The sequence below is a fragment of the Bactrocera latifrons genome, unplaced genomic scaffold (assembly GCF_001853355.1).
Source record: "Bactrocera latifrons isolate USDA-ARS-PBARC rearing strain unplaced genomic scaffold, ASM185335v1 scaffold_0, whole genome shotgun sequence".
In the NCBI taxonomy this organism is placed as follows: Eukaryota; Metazoa; Arthropoda; class Insecta; order Diptera; family Tephritidae; genus Bactrocera; species Bactrocera latifrons.
The window spans coordinates 1,921,294-1,943,028 of record NW_017534406.1 but is presented as its reverse complement, the minus strand read 5'-3'; the positions used below and the strand labels follow the sequence as shown (position 1 = coordinate 1,943,028).

General features: G+C 36.8%; 1 protein-coding gene across 1 annotated transcript in view; it reads left to right on the top strand.

Moving 5' to 3' along the window:
- LOC108970615 (myosin-G heavy chain-like) overlaps nucleotides 1–21,735 on the top strand; it is a 374,599-nt gene that overhangs the window by 100,837 nt on the left and 252,027 nt on the right. The window contains exon 3 of the mRNA XM_018936137.1: nucleotides 13,332–13,372. The gene's annotated coding sequence lies outside the window, so the exon portion shown is untranslated. The remainder of the gene's footprint in view (nucleotides 1–13,331; nucleotides 13,373–21,735) is intronic.

Here is a 21,735-nt window from a genome sequence, read left to right as displayed (position 1 = left end):
AAGTACTCAACCGATTTCAATGAAATTCGGTACATAATAGTTTCTTAACTCCCTGATGACATGTACCAAATATGGGTTAAATCGGTTCACAACCACGCCTTCTTCCAATATAACGCTATTTTGAATTCCATCTGACGCCTTCTCTGTATAATATATCCATTAGGAACCAATGATGCCAGCGGAATAAAACTTTACACAGATACGGTATTTGTTGCGAGAGTATAAAATGTTCGGTGACGCCCGAACTTAGCCCTTCCTTACTTGTTCAGAATGAGGTTATGACATTACTCATAACTTAAAAACAAAAACTATTTGGTAACACCACTGCTACATATAACATCTTACAACGTCTCCCTTTTATAGCTTTGCATTTTTTCTCTTTTTCTCATAAGAATATATTAAACCTATTACCAGACATATGCTTACGGGCTCAAGTTAATTACGATGCATGGAAAACTTTCCCGAAACCACTCAAGCACAACAATAATAATAATAATCATATAAATAACTTTTATGTCCAATAAATTTGCCATATGCTTAAGCCACAATTTAAAACACACTTTCCATACACCCACACACAAACTCCCAGCAATACATATGAGCAGACAAATCCCTTGTATTAAACGTTTTCATTTGAAATTTATGAGTCTCCTTTCTGCAGTTGGCAAACTTAAGAATGAAAGCCATAAGCTATGACAAAGGGAAATTGGAGATGACAATAACTTTTAAAACAACAATGAAGTTATGATTGTTCGGCGTGTGTGTGTGGGTGTAGGAGTGGTTGTGTGGGTGAAGTGAAGTGCTACAATAAAACAAAGTTGCAAAACTATCATAAGTTCGTGTACAAAAGCAGCAGCAACAGCACAAACCGAAAAGCATTCATGCTGGGCAAGTGACCCTTTATAATACGAGTATACTCTATATATGTATAAGTATACATATATGTGTGTATGTCTGCATGGATTTATGCTCCGCTATCGAAATTGTCAAAATCTCTTTACAACGGTTTCACAGCAACCAGTTTCACCATACAAGAGCATAATTCTTTGCTTTCTCATTTTGTACCCTTCCACCTTTTTTGCTTTTGTTGCTGCTGTGTATTATAGTGGCCGCTGGTCTTCAAAGCCCGCTCATTTTAGCTATTGAAAGTAAGCAAAAAACTAATTTTGAAAAGCGAAAATCGAATTGTCAAAAACGGTGAAATTTATTAGTGTTAACAGGAGATCGCAGATGAAAGATAAACACGCCAAAAAAATCGGACAAACAAATAAAAAACACAAAAACCAGCAAATAAACCGCCTCGCAGAATGCGACCTGGAGCTTAGAGGAAATCGTAGGCATACAAAAATGGGGAAGTCACAAGAAGTAATGGTCACACGCAATCCAGTTTACATAGCGCGTGAAATTGCTGGGGCGGTTAGGGGAGTCACCTTCACAAAGCCAATACAATTGACAAAGAATTTTTTTGAGCTAAGAAATAGTTTGACATGTATTGGGCGAGTAAATTACGTGTGTGTACGCTTTGACATTAAAGTCGTTAGGCTGACCCGAAAATCGTTGAAAAGGGCCACATATATGTATGTATATGCATACAAAAGTTAAGCTATCTACAGTCATACACAAATGTACGTTAGGTTAGTTGAAATAATTTTGTTAATCCTTTAGATTATTGTTATATGGTTATAGATTTCAAAGTTTCCGAAATCGACTCTTCTTTGAGTTGATAATTTGGCCCGTATTGTTGTAAAAGGAGTACGAAAAGAACACGCTTAAATGTCATACAAATTTGTTGACGTTATTATGTATACTGCTGAAAAGCTCTGCTGCCAAATATATGTATAGTTTAGCACCTATTTGCTATTGAGGTTTGAGAATTGCTTGGACTCCCTTCTTGGAAAAATCTATAATTTTTTTCTATAATGCTTCTGCGCCCTCACTATCGCTACCAATTCCAGTATTTTTTTACCTTTGGGGTCGTCAAATGTTTAAATAGTTGCCTTGCAAGTGCGGATCAAGTTTCGCTAGTATCTTGTTCTTAATTTTTACTCTCCCGGCTTCGTCCCGTTGGATTTGGAGTCGTAGGCGTTGATCGGCTCTTTGTTGGCCGTTTAAACCTCTCTTTAACATTCACCGGATACCGTAGAAAATCTTTCTCTACCACGGAGTTGACGCTTAAAACGTTTTCGAGGTTCGTGGTCCTCTAGTCGAGTAAACTTGCTGTGCTCGCCGCTGGTAACAGTCTCAACAGCGACGTTTGGGTTGATATCACAACGCTCGTTTTTCATCCATGGAGAGTTTTGTTTGCTGAAACCTCTACCCTGACTTTTAATACATATTGCCAGAATTCCTCATTAGCAATGGCAGAAGTTGATCTATATCCCTCTCCTTAGGTTCGTACGCAAAGCATGTTACTAGGAAGAGAATGGCGGCTGCATACAGATACCTCCCCCTTTGATAGAGGAAACCTGGTCACTTTGCTACAAAGTGCTCTAAAAACTAGTTCAGCTGCCAAGACCAGTTAAATGTATTTCCGCCGATTAATAATCACAATATAATAACTGTTAGGATGTACAGTTCAAAACTGGTAATGACTTTGACTTCGTGGCTGCTGAGTGTATCTTTTGTGAAACTTTGCAGGATAAAAATCATGTGATCGAGCTCTTCCATATCATTTGGTTACAGTTTTTATGAGTCCTTGTAATACTCTTGCCGTTAAATTTAATGTTTCAGAGGATTTTCCTTACATAATTAAGCGGCCTTCGGCAGCTTAAATGACAAAGACACGCCCGTTTTTTTCTAAACTTTTGAAATTACAAAAGTATTATATAAGTTTTTAAACATTTTTATACGCTGATTTTTGGATCTTCAGCATCAAAACCTTGTTTTCAAGCGCTAAAAGCATTAACAAGTTAAGAGAAAAAAGATAACAGCCAACAATGTAGCATTGATAAAATCTTTGAGAAAATAACCTGAAAACCAATTCAGCTCAACAAGCTCTCAAAAACAGCGGCAGTCGCCCACTGAGTGCCGTTGACGCGAGAAGTGCGCCAAAAAGCCGGCAACAAACCGCAAAGTTAGCTTCGTCGGCTTGTGATAACAGTAAAAACGATTGTATATGCCAAGACATCCGCAGCCAAGTGACTTCAATAAGCATTCAACCGCGCGCCAGTCAACAGCCAATACATTTGAACTACTTGCATATAAACACATACTTACACACACACATTTACATATGTAAACATATATACATATAGGCCTAAATACCATATTTGGCAACGTTACTGCATTGTTCGTTGGCGGCGGGCAACACTTTTGCGCTACCAGCGGTTGTTGTTGCTGTTTTACTATTGCAAGTCAGCAAGTCTCCAAACTAACTCCGACAAACCATAGCGGAAAGTGCTTCCCAAAACTTTAGTTGCTTTTCTTGGCTGCGCTGCTTTAGCTGCCAACAATCTGACCGCATTCAATGCTTTGGCTTTAGAAGCAGGTCAAGTCTATGCAATATGTCTGCTGCCGCAAGCGATTTTAGAAGTCAACTAGCAGGTTGTTAGGGGTGTTTGCTCGTGCTTGATACATTGGAAGAGGCACTGCATAGGCTAAACTAAATTTCTGCCACGAAAAATGTCTACGCCATTGAAAAAGGACAAGATTGGCCAGTGGTCGAAATTCGACCAACAGAAAATATAATTTATTAACAAATCTATAGATAGTTGTATAAAGCAATTTAGAAAAACAAATTTCAAAAAATTAAAATTTATAATTAATTCTCGTGCAAATAATTTGTTCTGTTTCTGTTTCTATTTTTGCTTTCTGTTTCTGTTTTTGAGCTCATGAGCTCTGAAATTTCCTGCTATTCCGCTATGGCCTGGCACCTAAACCAGTCTTATCACAAAGACACTTGATACTATTGATAGCGAAGTTAGGCACTCTTTGACCAATCCTGAACGCATTATTAGTGAATTCAATTCTGAGTAGATGGTCATTACTCTGAAGGAGGCTACACTCTATAGCACATCTACTGATATCTTAATGGCTTCAACATCGGCTTGGAAAACATGCTCCAGACAGTGAACCCTGGCACCAATGTTCTCCCCCAATCTTTGACCCATCTTTAAAGAAGCTTATTAACCCTCTCCTCCAACGATTTTTTCCCATCCACAAATCCCTCGTCGGTATACGTTCAGAGATTCAGAATTCCATTTGGCGACTCCACGATCCAAGTGATGCGGTATGAAGACAAATGGTGTGACGATATCTGAGTGTTAAGTTCTTCGAGTTCTTTTAAGAACTCTGATTCTTTGAGTCTGATAGCAACTTTCTTAGTCATACACCTTTCGACGATGTCTACAGGTATTATGTGCATGATGGTCCTATCACATAAGGACTCTACAGATCATAATGGGATTGACTATGGTGTCGTAGAAGCAGAGGGCCACTTTCCGACAAACCCCACCTTTTGGATTCTCTTCAGCACTATATGCATTTTTCCTCTTCCTTCGATATTCGGCTTTCATGAAAGCTTCCAAGATGGGTTCTAGGCATCTCACTGTATCCGCTAGTTGCAGACAAGTTTCTCCCTTTTCCGCCAGCGGTGATTTCGGGATCTTACCTTCTAGTAAATAAAATCATTTCGGTTTTACTTGGGTTGATGACGAGACTCAATCACTCGGCATATACGATCCTCAATTGTTTTTGCGGGGTTCCCATACTCTCATTTCATCGAGCGCGTGCGTTGCTCCATTCCATTTCAAGCACTAAATTTGCGCCTAACCATTTCAATGGATTTTAAATATTTCCACAAGTGCAGTAATAGTTCTCTGGCTGCGATTCCACCGCAATTGCTGCAATGTAACTCATCTGCTGCCGGTATTACGACTTATCATAGCTTACTATGTTTCAAGTTTTCACATCACTTTTGTGCACACTTCCGGCTTTCAAACGGTAAAACTAGCAAATGCTACAGCTGCTGGAATTCCAATCACTACGAAATACTCTGCATTCAAGTCACCAAAGCTGCAAGTAACGCCGGCCAATACGAAACAGTGAAAAGTCAAAGCAGGCAAGTCTGCAAGTGGCAGCTTAGACTCACACAAACGTACTTAAGCTTTGAAATGTTCGCTTTTAAGTTTTATCCGTACGAGAGTGCGGGTGCTGGGCGCAAGGCAAGTATGGATAAGCTTAAGCGTCTGCTTGCCACTGGCTCGAGTTAAGTGCAGCTGCTGCGAATAAGGGAAGTGTTTGGTGAGATTTTCCATTGGTGTCGGACTGCTAGTCAATACCTTTCTTTGAGGATTGAAATGCTTGAATAAGGCGAAGAGGTTGGTTGTGGAGAATTATTAAATTTTGCATAGAGCTGGAGTACTTAATAGAATCATTTTATACATCTATGTATGTATGTTAAAATTAGTGCTGTAATATACAACTGAAATCAGAGAGACTCTTTTCTGTGTATCAAAAATGTGTTGAATGGTGTCAATACTATCCTGAGCCCCTATTAACCTTACATAAAGGATCTCGAACTACCATGTGACTTTTTACCACATATGAGTAGTCGAAAAAGTCTTTTCGTATTTCAAATCAAACTTCAAATTATTATTTTTATTATTATTTTATTATTATTTTTATTATAAATTTTCATTATAAATATAAAATGAACTTTAGTTAACGAAATATGTACCATTTTGGTAGACCAATTTTTGAAATTTTTCTACTAGAGCCATTATTCCATCAGTGTAAATCTTTTCTGGTTTCTCGGCCAAAAACTGCAACAAGTAATTTTCACAGGCTTCTCTTGAAGCCAACTTTACTCCGTTAAGCGAGTTCTGCATTGACCGAAACAAATGGTAGTCTGATGGTGCAAGGTCAGGGCTATATGGTGGATGCATAAAAACTTCCCAGCCAAGCTCTCATAGTTTTTTCCGAGTCATCAAAGATGTGTGTGGTCTAGCGTTGTGCTGGTGGATGATGAAGCCCTTTCTGTTGATCAGATCTAGCCGTTTTTTTCGATTGCTTGCTTCAATCTCGTCAGCTGTTGACAGTAAAATGTAAGACCAATCGTTCGACCAATCTGGATCAGCTCATAGTGGATTGTTCCTTACCAATCTCACCAAACACTCAGCATAACCTTTCACATCATTTGTTGAGCTTCGCCACGCTTGGAGCACGATTTTCGCACATTATTGTTGTATTTGATCTGCTTTTCATCTACTGTTACCATTCGCTTCAGAGACGGTTGCGTTTCAATAAAAAATCGCAGATGTTAACTCGGTTGATTAAATTTTGCACAGACAATTCATGTGGTACCCAACCATCGAGCTTCTTTTTGTAGCCAGCCATTTGATGATGAATGTTAAGTTCCTTAGCGATGTCATGACTGCTTATGTGACGGGTTTAGTCAATCTTTTCCATAATTTCAGCGACCTTTTCAACGACCAGACCGATCTTTCACGTCGAAACTTCCAGTAGGGAAGCGAGCGAGTCATTGTTGTGCTACTCGAACTTATACAGCATCGTCTCCGTAAACCTCAGAAATTTTATTGGTGGCTTGCGTGGCATTCTTTCTTTTTTAGACAAAAATTTCAAAATATAGCGAATTTCTTTATTATTCTCACTCATTTTTGAACAGCTGTACCTTTTTTTCAACTTCCCCGAATAATTTTTTTTTTTTGATTGAATGAAGCTTAACACCTTTCCAGCACTATACGGTATGTCATAATGTGATTGTAGACACTGGAGATATACGATTGCAACCTTATATATTAACCAAATACGAAAAAACTTTTTCGACTACCCGGTATATGAGCCAATATGTAAGTTATCTTAATAAAATTAAAATAGCGTGTTTCTCTTATAACGGTGCATCTTTGTGCTTGTGTTGAATAAAATCGGATTAAAACTCGCGATAGACCCCATATACCTAACACAAGAGTATGGAATATTCGGTTACATCGAACTTAGCTCTTCCTTACTTGTTTTAAAAATGTACTTTTGTTATGCTCTTATGATTTTAAATTCTTATTTTCAGCAAAAATTTTTAAATTTTTTTCGTGGAGAAAATGGAAATTCGAAAATAATTCCTCTACAAGTGCCACATACTGTCTATATGCTTTTAATTTGAACCAATGTGCCACACACCTAACAAAGCCATTTCAAAAGCAAAAATTCACACATGAATAGATCTCCATTCACTATAAACAATTCTACTTCAACATTCCAACACCAAGCCTAACACCAGGAAGCACTCACAAAAGAACCATAAAATCAATGCTACGGTTAAAGCATATTTATGAATGTACATAGGTGCAAGTGTGTGTGTGCTTTCGTGCTGCTGTTGCCTAACAAATGTGCTAATATTGTCATATTAGCAAATGTTTTGCCGACACACATACAACGAACATGCCCACCAATTCTCGGCGCCCTTTAACACAAAAATTACCTACCAATGCACAAATAGAAAGTTGTATGTATATATATTAATGAGGCATATATATATCTTTTTAAGGCAAGTGCCTAAAATTGCTTTGTCATAAAGCCAAAAACGCACTTCAGGTTCGTTAACATTTTACCAAACTGGCATAATTTTAAGCTTGCACACAACGCATATGCGTAACATTTGAATGGATTTGGTTGTGTGTTTCCGAGTGCGTAGCGACAGTGGCATGTAAACACAGATGAGTACGTGTCAAACAAGTCACTCGCACAGTAACAAGTTAACCTCATCCTACACTCGCACCACTGCATAAGTTCCGTACTCGCACTCTTGGTGGCAGGCATGTATGTATATGTGGCCATGCAGGCAAACATGCAATTACCGGTTGCTGTGTACGTAATTTGTATTTACAACAGGAAGACCTCTTTTGCGTAGCCAACCCAGCGAACATAAACACTCATTTAAATATACCTAGATCGGCAGGTGGAGATTGCTCATAATGAAGTTCAAATAATTCCTTGAAGCCAATTTTCGAGTACTTTTTTCGCTATATCAAGTCGTATGTCGTAAATAGCACGTTCACTATTGACTTCTAAAGCTTGAAGAGAGTCTGGTTTATCGGTAAAGACCATTGACTTGAAACAACCCCACAACAAGAAATAGGCATGTCAGTTGGTCACCTCGGTTATGTGATTGGATCCGGTTAGATTATTTTTCGCTTGGGTACTTTAGCTAAATAAATCTGTGCTGATACTAAACCGGCGACGAATGACCCTCGATCGCATTACAAAATACATTGAACTTCGTAAATTTTGGTATAAAAAGGTTGTTATATGTGGTTGAATTTATTTCACTTTATATTTGAAATTTAGCTGCTAAAGCTGGAATGCCAATATTAATCATTTATCCATGACAAAGAGCTCTAATTAATATGTTCAAAGTTGTGTGTTTGTTAGATTGGTTGAAATTTTTGAACTATCATCTTCAAGTATGCCCAACATTCTTGTTCTATTGAATTATTCTCACTAAAATAATAACAACTAACCACTTTTTTGTTTGGAAAGTTATCGCTTTTTTACGAATTTTGATCGTACTACGATATTATATACATAAAGTATTTGTATTTGTTATTTATTTCAAAAAGCTTGTAGAACATACATACCTCCTTTAAAATGACCCATGTTCGATTCGCTCTTCCAAAACCTCACTTGTTTTAAAAATACAATATTTTAGATAGTTGGATAAATAGGAGGTCTTTGCTCTTCACAACTTATATTATTACATTCGACAAAACAAGGGGCCTGAAGGTATACCAATACCCAATGAAGAATATATTTATTTATTTTATTATAATTTTTTACTTTTTCGAACACTGTGCGACAGTGAAAACAAAGCTTGAAAGTATGTAAGAAAGCGCTAAGACCGAATGAAACTCGAAGATTTCTTTTACCATATTCCTGCAACTTTTCCGAATTTCAACAATATAACTCACAAATTAAACGATAATATAATTCATAAGTTAACCAATAATAATAACCAATAATATAACTCATATGTCAACCAATAATATAACCCACAAATTAACAAATATTTCCGATAGAAAGTTTTCATTTAGAATTCTGCTGCCCATATTCGGTATCTGTAAGCTTGAATTGTTTGTTTTTCGATTTCGAGATTTTTTGGTCATCAGATGGTTTAACTTGAAAGCACAATATTCTTGCAAAGTTTTATCCCGAGACATTCATTGCTGCCTGATTTATATATGAAAGAATCAAATGGTCTCCAAAATTGTGTTATATGATATAAAAAGTAGGCGGAGGTTTAGTCTTAATTTTGAATTTAGTGATGACAGCGTATAATTTTTCCAATAGTGGCGTTTTGTGGGTGTGGCAAAAATTCGATTCCGCGCATCTTCAACACTAACTCTACCTGGTTGTACCAAGTGTTTTTAAGATATTTTAGATATTATATTATTTATGCATAGACGGACGGACGCATAGTTAATTCGTCATTTTGATCATTTGTATTTGTATAACATATATATCTCGATTAATTGAACAAACTTAAACATTAGTTGAACCTCTTACTTAAATTCTTCCCAAATTGGACTAAATTGTTGAAGAAAACTAGATTAGAACTACGTGCCTTCTTTATGCCATCCTTTGAATACTAAAGTGATATTCTCACAATTCTTTATTAATAAAAGACATTTTCACTAAACTCTTTTGATTGCCATAAGATCTACTTAAGTTTCAATAACATTTCGAAACATTATCATAACTCACTCTACCAACGATAACTCTAACTTATGACTAACTCAAGTCATTACCTGTACGCATGTATACATATGTGAACACAAGGTGCGAATGTTCAGTCCTTTGTGCTCCAAACGATTTACGCTTTTGTACTCGCTCGAGGTACTTAAGCGGCTGAAAAGATTAGCTTTGTGGCAAAGTGAGAAGAATGAGTGAATGCGAGGAAATGCCGCCGCAGCCACTAAGTGAAAGAGTTGTTGCTCTTGTTGTTGCACACGGTTTACTTGCGGTTGCATGTGCGCTTTTGCGGCGACTCTTTGTTCATTTTACACCCGACTTGGTCGCTCACACTCTCTACAACTAAATTTTACAAAAGGCATACGAGTAAATTTATGTTTATACAAATTTAAGTATATAAAAGTGGAAGAAGAAAATGAAATGACTGCGTAATTTCCGCTATTTAGCTGCCACATTTGTGCTTGTGTGAAAGTATATTGCTTACTTATAGGTGTAAGTGGCGCTAGTGGCTGGTGGGTGTGGAAGTAATGAGCTTTCTTAGTTTTCTGCCTTTATATCGAGGTGGTCGTTAGAAATATAATACAGTGACGGAAAAAAGCAATGTGGCATGAAGCGAATTTTCTCAAGATCACGGGAGATTTCTACGTCTAAAGAAAGTAAGCCAAGTATATTTTAAAATTGTCAGCATGAAGCAATGCAGAAAATTCATAACCTCTTAAAATGAACCGGTCGAAGAAAGCGAGATTTTATATAGTTAGCTTAAAATAAGTTAGGTCGTAGGATTGATCCAAAAATCAATGGATCTCACTTGGGCAGTCAAAATTCGATTTTTGTGTTCCCGAAAACTCCTAAAAGTAGATCACCAGACCCTCCTCATAGAACGACGTAGAGTTTTAAGCTCACCTTCAATTTATTACCTACCAATCCTACCAATTTCGTTAAGTTCGCCAAAAGTTTTTATACCGCGGTATTTCAATCGCAGTTAGACAAAAGTTGCGCAATAAGCAGAAGTTTCTCGTAGTCAAAAAAAATTCGGGTTGTTGATTAGCGCTTGCTGATTTCACTGGAAGGCCATAGGTCCAACGCATATCGGTAAATCGATAAAAAATTTACTAAATGGTCTGAAAGAAGCTGCACTTCGAAGCTGGATGTCCTTGATGACAGCAACTTCCACTAGACCTGCTAGCTTAAAACAAGAGTTGATATCAAGCTTCCCACAGACGACTCTAAAACTCACTTTCCCTCTTAACTGCCAAAAGTGAAAAATCTCACCGTACCACTTTTCACGGCATCGTCCCGCTCACAAATCCATCCAAGGTGTGTTAGCTGAGATGGGGCCACCAGATTCCACCATACAGTGATTTAGAATATAAGAAGCATAATCAAATTAGTGGATGATTTTTGTGTGTCCCTGCAGTGGGCCATCGATGGACCAAGATAGCGGGGGAAATCTGTAAACCAAAAATCTTTTTAAGGTAGCCCCTGAATGGGTAATCCTACATATTTTCCAAACCGCTGAAGCTAACTTAACCAAACTTGCTGCACCGTTTTCCGATACACCAAAAATGTGAACCACGGCTGATTTTTTACCGACTATTTCAGTCAATCTGTCGGGTACAGTATTGAAGCTCGAAGAGAATGCTTATTTATTAAAAAGATAAAACCGGTTCAATACTTCCCTTAGCCTCCATATAGCTACTAACGAGTGATCCAAGTAGAGATACTTTTTTCAATAGCCTTTTTTTTGAAAGAGCACGCGTGAAATTTTTACAAATAGTCCACATTTCGTCAAATATGATGCCGGTGAGAACGTAACAGTCAATGGCGACAGGACCGCTTCGATTTAGGTCTTGGACAACCAAACATGTGTGTCATTCGACAGTTACCTGTCGAAATGGTCGAACAAGTCATTGAAAATTGGGCTGAACGGTTGGACCATTTGAGTTCGTCCACGGCCAATATTTGAAAGATGTAATTTTGAAAAGATAAATGCCAAAGAGTTTTCTTTCAAATGATAGTAAACATTTCCCTATAAGTTGGTAGTTTTGTGTTTTTTCTTCAAAAAAGTAGAGAAACTCAAAATGAATGACCCTTTATAAATGTTTTCGAACTTCCGTTGACTTTGTATTGCATCTATCATTGAATATGTGAGAAATCTTAATTAAATGCAGAATGAACTTCTTCTAGTAACACTACATGTGCTTGGCTGAAATTAATGAAATCGCGGCAATACATTCCCACATAAAGTGTTACCAACAACTTCCAAGGAACAATTGCAATTTTTTGTCTCTATTAAATAGTATTTTAAAGATTTCTAAACCCTCCAAAATTACACCTTTTATATTTTTTATGAAGAGTTAAGCCACTAAGATCAATAGTATATTTTCCAAGCACTCGAGTTTAAGTACATTAAGTCCCCTAATGATGTACGCGCACTCAATTGCGTTAATCTGTTACTCATACGACATGGCGCACTCATTTCCTCCATATACAATATATTTTTTATTTATGCGCTAATACGATTTTCGCGTACGCTGACGCTGCTCACTCCCTTATCGTTTACGTGCGCACATGAAAAAAAGAAAGCAACAAATAATCACGCATTTGTTATGTGTCTTGAGTGTGCCAACAATATCCGCACGCCGTACCCAAATGACTACAGCAACACCGGATACAACGCATTGCTCTTCGCACAACACAATTCAAACCAAGATCGACAACTACAACAAATTTAACAACAACGAAAGCTGAATAATCGACAATGCCTTGGCAAGGGAACAAACCTCAGCCAAGGGGAAGGAGAGTGGAAGGAGAGTTGGCGCATCTAATGTGCAGCTAAACTGCGCAAATTCGCTGACGTCCTCATTGTTTCTGTTGCGCGACACTAAATGTCTTAGCGGTGACACGGCGGTGTGACTTTTTATGATAAAAATGACTGTATGTCACCGCAAACACACACACACACACTCATATACAAATTGTTGAAATTTTATGGAAATTTGAAACTTGTCGCAAGTATTCGGCTTGCCTCAAGCGACTGAGTAAAATAACTGTAAATATGAGTAGTTGGCGGGTTAAGGTTTTTCTCTTTGGCCATGGTGAGATGGCATGATAGGAGGAATGAGCTGAGACGGATGCGGATCTGGTGTGCTTTTGGTATATATGTTGGCCTTGCTATCGCTTGACGTACTTGCGAGAGCGTCGCCTGGGGGATGGTAAGCGTTTTGGCTCTCATCGGGTCGCACGAATGCTTAGCATCCAAATAGCGGTAATTAAGTTAAACGCATTGCGCAAATAAAATAAACTAGCCAAATGAATGAATAAAAATGAACAAGCCAAGCTGGGCGACAGCAAAATATCTGGAACCAGTGAAAATAAGGTCAAACTTAGGCAGCTAGAGCTCGTCGGTTCAACTACTCTCGCTATTGCATTGCTCAGCGACTTTGCGTAAATTAATTACATAACTGAGTGTTCGCATTGAATTGGCAGCGACAAACTGTCATCACTTGTTCAAACCGAAAGTTTCGCTTTGATGCACTCAGCGTCAATTTAAACTTTTTTTGAGTTGCAAATATAAATGAAGGCATTGAAATGAAAAATTATTTATCTCCGCTTTTGTTTACTTGCAGACAACAACTTGTGTCGTGGTCGCTGCAGCTACTGAAGATAGGTGAGTGCAAAGTAAACAGTTTAAGCATACAATATACCTACTTTAATAACGGTATTCCGCCAGCAATTAATGCGAAAATAATTAAACTTTATGAAAGTACCGTTTGATTGGTCGCTCGTTGTGCGGCGCCGGTTGTTGGTGCTGCTTTTGTTGCACGCAAAAATCGCTACACTGACTTCGCGTCGAAGTTACAATAACAACTCGAAAAAAAGTGTTATTTGCCTTAAGTGGCGCACATAAATAGCGTGCATGAGCGAAATCACCTCTTGCCGCAAGCATTTCATATTCATTGGCATATTTATTTATACATTCAAGGCGGCATACATTGCAACATTTGCGTTGATGATGCGACAAGCATTAAGGTGCCACAAATTGCTAAGCATAGCTGAAAACTGTTCAATTAAGAGCAAAGACGCGTTATAGCATTTTCAATTATTTCCAAATACTAAACTTGCTTTGTCTGGCATACTAGCTATAACACACAGCACAGAAGCTATAACACCCCACACGAGAGCATTTTTTACACCATGAAATGGTATAAAAACATCTTTGTCTTGATACCCATATGGCAGGTTGTATGACAGCTATATATTGTAGTACTCTGATCAGCACAATTTCTTCGCGCATAGTAGCGCTTCCTGAGTTTATGATCCGTGCCAAGTTTGGTGTTGATATCTCGTCAAATAAAAAAGTTGTCCATATAAGAACTTGATTTTGATCGTTCAGTTTATATGACAGTCATAAGATGTATTTGTCCGATAACAACAATCCTAACAAATTAGTAGCTTCTTGCGAAGAAAAAGACGTGTGCCAAATGTCAGACCGGTGTCTCTTAAGCCAAGGGACTAGCTTGCGTATACTGGTATGCATGTGGAGACGGACCGACGCACGGACTCTATAAGATCTCCAAAGTTTCCTTGTGCGTGCTACAAGCATAGCGGCAAACTTTACATATCCTGTTCGGGTTAAAAAAATTAAGAAAACGACCGAGCGAGATCATTGCGCTTTTGCTATTGTTCATATTATGGTTATGTAGGCTCAACTCTTGTGAGAGGAGGTCATCTTATTTTAAAACCTATTAAATTTCTTCTGTTGTTGTTGTCGTAGCAGCATAAAACATTTCTGAAATAATTTCGAGGTATGATTTCTAGTTAACATTCCTCATCCATTTAAAAATTCAATTCCGTTCCGGCTAATTAGCCCCGACTGTCGTGTGAACGGAGAATATATTATGTCTACCACATGTGTTTGACTTTAAGACATTTTTATCTCCAACATTAACGAATGCTTCTTCATACAATTCAACAAAAAGCGTGCTACTTTAGCGACTAGAATATCTTAATTGGGCATCTCGATTCCCTTCGACGTTTTCCAACTCTCGGTTCTCCACTTGATTCTACTATCCTCAAGCAGTAGCTCGAGAGCGGAATAATTCAATTTTTGCTGCTAAGGATCACCTTGAACTTCTTAATAACGTTTACCCTTTTTGTAATGACGTCCGTTGGGCGAAGAGCCACTTAAACCCTTCATACGCTGTGTCATTATTGGAGCGATTACTACGTGAAGCGGTGTGAGTTCTATCATAACTTCAAGTGACGTCGACGAGCATATGCGCATGACACGCAGATAGTTGAAGATCTCTGCGATGTTTTTGAGGTCTAACCCCCCGCCCCATATGTTATAATCGGTTGCACGATCATGGTGTACAACCACCTGACAATCCTTCTCTTACAGTCTAAGAATTTACCAACTAGTCTATTGCTCACCATAAGTGCGTTAGGAGCTTTGGAAAATGCTTCAGGTCAACATGCTTCTTCCAGCGTAGAGTGGCATCCAGCGTGAGACCAAGGTATTTGACGACATTAGTCATCTCTATCTTTGTGTCCCCAAGCGTTAGGTTCCGGAGGAAGGGCCCTGCGTCTTCTAAACGGGATGAGAGTCGTCTTCGCTAGGTCAATGTTCAGCCCAACTTCACTGCACTACCCTTAGCCAGGCCTAGTCCGCTTTGTACAATTCCGCAGAGAGTAATCTCAAAATTTCCTCTAGCTACAATAATAATGTCGACCGCATGTCCTTGAAAGTGGATCCCATTGTTAGTAAGCAAAACGAGTTGTTCATTCACGACGATTTGAGGGAAATAGAAAAAAAATTTTATATTTTTTAGATCTCCTTTAAAAATGTATTCTCGTTTTAATATTCGCCCACCCTAATTTATAAATAAATACAAATTATTATCCACATACCACATAGCCCGTACCATAGCCATAGCTGCAATTATGTTAATGGCTGCTGGTGCGTAAGTATGGAATCTCTCATCAAAAAGCAATTTTGTTAAGCCCTATCGAAGGCACGCTTTTAAGTATATAAATATATATATTATTTTATACATACTTGTACATATATATGTAGGCACTTACATAAATACTTAAATATGTATGGATGCGTATTTATAAATTACAAACATACATATCTGTCTTTCAACCAGAATATAATTATAGGCTTACTGCCTATAGACCATAACCCATGCAGATAAACGGCTAAATAAAAAACAAATTGATTTCTAATATTATGATTTCGAATTGAACCTCGTTATTATGGTATGTAGTAATTAGAAGGAACAAAATAATTGCGATTTGCAGGGAGTTTCCTTTAACGATTATATTTCTGAAGAAAATCCCTTTAGAGACACTTAAAAAGGTGAAGGTTAGGTTAGGTTATATTAATCTGGTAGCCCAATGTATCATACCAAATACAAATTTTTTGATACATTTCTTTTAACAAACGAAATCACTAAGCTCATATTATGCTTAACGTGCTGCTATAGACACAGTAAGCAATGAATAAAGCTGAAAGTTATAACTTTAAGGGTCGAAGGAAAAAAAAATCTGAAAACCAAATTTTTGGCAGACATTTTAGCATGAAAATTTTTGAATAAAAATTTTGCTACACTTTTTTTCAAATAGTTGTAAACGATAAAAATCCTTTGCTCAAGCCTGTAAAAATTGTATCTCAAAGATCTGTGTGAAATTTCATGAAATCTTGCCAACCGACTTCAAAAACACAGTTTTGAGAAATTATTCAGATCGGATTACTATAAGTATTATATAGCTTCCGTACAAAGTGAACACATAGTTACTAAAAGAAATGCAACTATGAAGCGTATATTAGCTTCGGTGCGGCCAAAGTTAACGTTTTTTCTTGTTTCCCTTTAAGAAAAAAAAAAACAATATTTTATCAACACACAAAATTCCCTTTTCACAATTTTTTCACAGTGACAAAAGTTGTTTCTAAGAAAATAATATTATTCTCTAACTAGTGATCCGATAGCTGGCAAGTTTCTAGGCGCCCCTTTCGATGGTTAGAGCTATCTAAAAATTCTATGGATTTAATTCTACTAGCATCATCTTCATGTCAGATCGGGGACTTCTCAGTTCACCTGTTACACTTAACTGGTCAGGAAAGTATATGTTTGAATATGGCATAGTCTGATTAGTACCAAACACAAATGAAGGGGTTTTAAATGCCTAAGAGCATGCAGCAACTTGGTAAGAATATTAAGAAATGATAAATGATTTTCAAACTTGAACTACAAAACTGAAAATATCCGAAATCTTTATATTGCAACGAAAAAAAAAAATATATTCTATGAAACACTTTATTTTTATAGCAGTTTTTAGGAAAGAATATATTAATACAAAAACGAAAAAAAATAAAAAATTAAAAATATCTCGCAACCATTCGTAATTCACCAAATCTTGTTTTTTCCGGTACACATATATAGTTCATGCGATTTTCATGAGCCATTTATTGCACGCATTGCCCTTTTTACACGCTTTTAATTCATATTTATATATTTATGTCTGCACCTATGACTTTTTTGTTATTGTTTTATTGTGTATATTTTGCTTTATAACGGCTGCACGTGATTCCATGAATTAAATGTGTTCTCAATGTATTTTTATGGCCACGCCACAGATACGACATGCATACATACCAACTTATAGTGTTGCTGCAACGGTGTGGATTTCATGGCTTTGTTGCTAATACTGTTTTTGTATTCGGCGATGTTTTGTCAACATCAGCAACGCCGAATACATTTTTTCGTAAACGTTCTTTTTTCTAAATAACGTCAGCGATATATGCCTTGTTGTTATTGCTTTTGTTTTAGTCCCTCCGGCAATTTAGCATTTAAGCGTACAACAACAATGCCGCGGCGTAGTGAATAAAAAGTGCATGATAACAGCTTAAAGTCAGACGACAACTGTAAAAACAGCAATCAGAAAACAACAACAAACATACTGCATATTTACAACAACAGCATGCAGCTACGTTCACTGTGGCAGCTACAGTATATAATGGTCAGCAACAACATAACTGATGGCTGGGATTTTTCGTCGCACACGTGACTTGAATTAGAACAGCCGGCGAGTAGTCGCGACCATGGTCAGCTAAAAGCCAAATTCATTCTGTTTCTATCGTTTTTTTTTCGCGTTTTGTTTTTGCTATTCCGTTGATTTTCATCATAAAGTGGCACGATGCGCACAGCGTTGCATTGTGGCATAAAGTATATTGAAGTCACTGGCAAAAACGCTGCCATAAATGAATTTAGGCTACCGAATAAAGGTCACTTTTTCACACTGGCTTTTTGGTTGTTGGAAAGTGGAAGAAGCTTGTGTTGTTGTTGTATAAGAACGGCGAGGCAAAGGCTTTATGCGCGTGCTATATTACTGGTATTGCGTGTGAATTTCTGTTTGACGGCGTTTCATGCTGCACTGTTTGCTGGTTTTTCATATTTCTCAGATTATATGTGTTGAAAAAGTTGTGTGTCGTGTTTGAGCAATTAAGAATTTGTTTTCGCGCGACAAGAAGATCTAGTTCTTGATAGTGAAAAAGTTTTTTTTTTCTCACAAGTTTACCAAATAATGATTCTGTCGATCTAGCTTGCTGAATATTAAAAACAATTCGCTCTACGGAGTCCATCACCGCTTTTGATGTCTTTACTCTATTACTCAAGCATACAAATTGTTTGGATTATGTTACCGGCGTCTTATGTTTGTGTTTGAAGTGGGATTTTCTAAAATATATCGATTTGAAATTTAAAAGTGAATTCATTTTGTGAATGTATTCAATTTATACTAAACTTTGATTTTGTAAGCTCATACTATTTTTAAATGGTTTACTCAGTTAAGCTAACAAAAATGTTAATTGTGTAAACTCCTGTAAGTCAACCTAATTACAACCAGGGTTGTGTTTTTTTTTATTTCGGAATCAGAGAACAAGGATTGCTGGCTTGTTTTTTAAAATATACTACTTTAAGATCTATACATTTTCGCAATGTTCTTCGAAGCAACCATCTCTTCCGGTGTTAATCACTTTGTTGCTCTTGTTCATATAGAAGTTATAATAAGCTCATGACATCGATATTTTGAATGCTCAAAAATGCAGTTGCAGTTGTCTTAGTCAATATGTTAGAGCTCGAGTTGCCGTAGTGAAGAGTGATCTGCCTTCGGTGTTTAGTTTTCCTGATTTCTTGAAAGGCAAATGATAAACAAATGATTATCGTTCAAAATATACTGTTCTGTGGTTACGCGTTATTCCAGTGGTATGGTTTCGCTATTTCCAGCTTTTTCAAAATAGGCAACCATTTCCTTACTTCGTTCCAAGCAATTTTTGTTAGATTCCGCTTATCTGGAAACACCCTTAAAGTCAACTGCTGTATACTTTCGCGCTCATACATATAAATCCATAGATCACCCGTCAAGTTGCTATAGATATATTTCAAAGCACTGCTGTTGTATTTTTTTTTTTTAAATATCTTTCGACAAATTGACACGAGCTTTTATTGAGCGAGTTTAGAATTGTATGGAATACAAAATGAAATATTTATGCCATATTGAATGTATGCTAGTCCATTAAATCTCAATCACACAATTGGCCACGCTATGTTTTTGTAATATCAATTTGCCCATATCACCAATAATTTGCGGAAATACAACTGATTTTGGATGACCTTCACAAAATTCGTCTGGGAGTGATCTACGACCTTGATCGAGCTCACCATATCTTTGGCATACTGGGCCTTTATTGATAGGGCTTCTTTTCCACAAATTGAGTTGAGTCCACCAACAAAGTTGCTGAGTAAATTCACGTCGAATTTTGTATAAAATAATCGAAAATATTCGCGACTGTAATCCATTTTTTGGCTGAGATGAATATATTAAGCTACTGTATCTCAACATATTCTGAGTATGCATACCATCAAATATGTTAAACTTTACCATGAAGTTATATGTTGTCAGACTGCAACACTAGCGCTGCCAAATCCCGATATAAGTATATTTTTTGGCCAAGACGAATATTTTAAGTTACTGTAAACAATGTAGCGGCCGTATATCAAAACAATCTGAGTATGCATACCATCAAATATGTTAAACCGTATGATAAAATTGTAAATTACCAGATTGAATCACTAGGATTGCAAATCTCGAAATAAGTATAAAAGGTAGCATACCTATTTAGCTGCAAATTGTAATCATTTATATTGGAGTGAAAGTAATATTGTTTCTTCAAAATAACTTCTTTATATTTACTATTTTCTTGCCGAAAAAAAATATTTATTTATTTATTTATTTAAATATGACCTGAAAATAAATTTATAGACATACTAGATAAACAAAGGGAAACTGGCTACTTAGGCTTTCGTCCTATCAATACAAAATAAATTTCGAGTGAGTAGTATTAAATAGTTTTGCTATAAGCTAATATGCATAGATCTTTTTATCGCTTAAATGTTGATGGGAACTACAGCTATTTTGCTTAACTTCATCGAAGCTAACATAAATGCAGCAGTGATTGTGAAAGATCTTTCAAAATTATGCATCGATTTTTTCCTTAAACACATTTCTTTAAATAATGTCCAAAAATTATCACTTATTTCAAATTCAATTGGAATTCCGTCAATTTCTACACACATTATATAGGGTCGCCCATATCAATTTTCTTTCTCAAATATTTTATTTAATTTCAAAGACAAAACATTGTCTTGTAGAACATCATCATACAAGGAGCTCAATTTTTGGATTCACGTTAAGTTACGATTAATTGAGCACTAATTGCCACTCAATTTATGACGTATGGTTAATTGCGTTACAACTAAGGTTTAATTTGTTCAGTTTTTCTTAAAGTAAAAGCTTTGATAATACATAAATATTAATATCTTCTGAATATAAAATATTTCTTCTATAGTTCACTGCCTTCCTGTTCCTACTGTTGGTACTTACTTTGAACTAATTCGCAATTTGATGAAATTTACATTTTCATTGCTGACACAATTTCCACAAAAATATTCCACTAATAAATTTTGGCACCTGCAACACTTTCATTTGTTCAGCAAAAAGCCAGCGACCAGCGAAAGTAGTTTCAAAATTGATCTATGGTAATTTGATTGCCAAAAGCTTGCCAATAACTTGTTAGGTATTTTGTTGGGTTCGTGCCAAATAGTTGGTCACGTTCGCACTGGATCTGGTTAAATGCTAAATTACTTGGCCAATTAAGACCTGAATATTATAGAAGCTTGTTAGTTGTAAATGATTTGAGTTTGGACTCAAACTCTACTCTTGCCTTAATAGGTGCCAAAAACAATCTAAATATTATTTGGTACCAATTGGTAAGATCTAATAGACACCAAATTTCACCATGCCGCTCGGTGGGTGTGACCCCCGACCGCAACGCGACTCCATATCAAATCGAAGTAAAGTCAGATCTCCTCACTTTTGGGTTTAAACCACATCCACTACGAATCTCCCCAAAGAGCCAACCCAATAAACGGACTACAGCAAACTACAAGAGCTTACTGCTATCCGTATGGTACCAGATTTAAGACTCCGGTCGGGCCACGTAGCCACAGCTTCTTCCAGTTGGGCAGTCTGTTAAGACTAAGCTGGTAGTAAATTTTTGTGTATGTTAGTCAGTTCGTACGACAATCATACTTTTGCGCGAGTAAACTCTTCCTAGCGCCACCCTGGCCCACTGGGACAGATCTCTTGCTGTGTTCTGACCGAAAAAATTACTTGATTATCGTCAAATTTTAAATATTTATACAATTTAAAAACATTATTAATAGTTATACGAGTATATACAGTCGAGAAAAAAATGTTGAGTTTACGTAGCTATTCTGGAACCGATTTTTGTCCGATCAAGAACTCGACTCGAAAGCATTGGTTCAATTTATGGGGGAGTATTTTCTGTTTCTAAAATATCAATACCAATATCAATATCAATATCAATATCAATATCAATATCAATATCAATATCAATATCAATATCAATATCAATATCAATATCAATATCAATATCAATATCAA